The sequence below is a fragment of the Penaeus monodon genome, unplaced genomic scaffold (genome assembly GCF_015228065.2).
Source record: "Penaeus monodon isolate SGIC_2016 unplaced genomic scaffold, NSTDA_Pmon_1 PmonScaffold_114, whole genome shotgun sequence".
Lineage (NCBI taxonomy): Eukaryota > Metazoa > Arthropoda > Malacostraca > Decapoda > Penaeidae > Penaeus > Penaeus monodon.
The window spans coordinates 136,270-137,744 of record NW_023640158.1 but is presented as its reverse complement, the minus strand read 5'-3'; positions in this window follow the sequence as shown (position 1 = coordinate 137,744).

Below are 1,475 nucleotides of genomic sequence, written 5' to 3'. Positions count from 1 at the left end.
GGCAAAATAGGGGTAGCTAGAAAAGAAAGGGAGGATAATAGCTTGTCCATTTTCCTGGGAAGGGTCTATATGAAGACCTGGAACCAAGCAGCCACTTTCCGGGCTCTATCTTAAAGTTAAAAGGTGGAGAAGAAAAGAAGAGGAAAGGGGAGAGAGATAAAAATAGGCTGAGGCGGCAAAAAGATAGGTTCAATTCGTAAGCATCCCAGAAATGTTAGTAGTTTAGTAACTTATAAAATAAATTGAAGACTTGTAGACATTTGGGAGTTCCTAATAGCATTCAAAAATGGAATAATTTCAGTTGTTGATAATTTATGAAAAAAGATTTTAATTAATTGCTTTACAAGAAAGTCACATGATAGGTAGGTGGTTGCTAGTTAACACAGGTGGGTAACAGCAGACTGAAAGGTAATAGTGGGATGTTTTTTGATTTTTTAATCTAAGTACTAATACCAGTTTATTGATTCAACATGAATTTTGTAAGAAGTTACATAATTGGATGTGAATAGAATGGAAGTGGTATGCAAAACTCACATAATTGAATGGCTGTCTCATTATGCATGTTATGACCAAACAATTCATATCTGTATCTAAACCCATGATGGACACAAGAGAATGATTTTGATTCATTCAACAAGATAAACTAAAATAGTTACCCCCTTCTAGACAAAAAAATTTGGACTTGGCAATGGATGCAAGAATACTGCCATGCCCCTGTAATATAAGTTTTTTATTGATTTCACACCGATCTCTTAACAAGTTGAAATCACAGGAGTAGTGATTAGCAGTAAATCCACATGTTCACCCTTTCCTTGACTGAAAGGGTCTTTTTTATCATTTCATGTCAAATGTATCAAGTGTACTAATAAACAATTAAATTAATCATAACATCAATACAACAGTAACTTATCAATATAAATTGTATAAAAAAATAAAACATTTTGTTAATTTAAGGAAAGGGAAATCAGATTTCACTATGGCTACTGATAGACTCCTGGACAGCACATGCGTAGATCTGTATAACTAAATTCACAAGAAAAAAACCCAGGGGACTAGAACATAATCTGTGGTGATTGGGTTAAAAATTACATAACATAATTAATAAATGGTATTAAAATTTATCCAGATAATTCAAGAATGGGTAAACCAAGGAGATCAGTATTGCATAGCACTGATATTTTGGAGTATTTTAAATCTTATGGACCATTAAATGTGTAAAACAAAAATAGGCATTTTAAAAAACAGACTTGTTATGACTATGTAGCCTTTGTATTGCAAAACAAATCCCATAATAAAAAAATAGACAAAATTATGGAGACTCTGGTTTTGGGAGCGGTCTAATAATTGAATAATAAATTATTATCAGCTGTGACAGTACACTTAACCTTAATATCCTTTCACCTACATGCTCAAAATATTATACATACATACATTGATATATAAAATATAATATTTATAGTTAATTAAGGAATGTA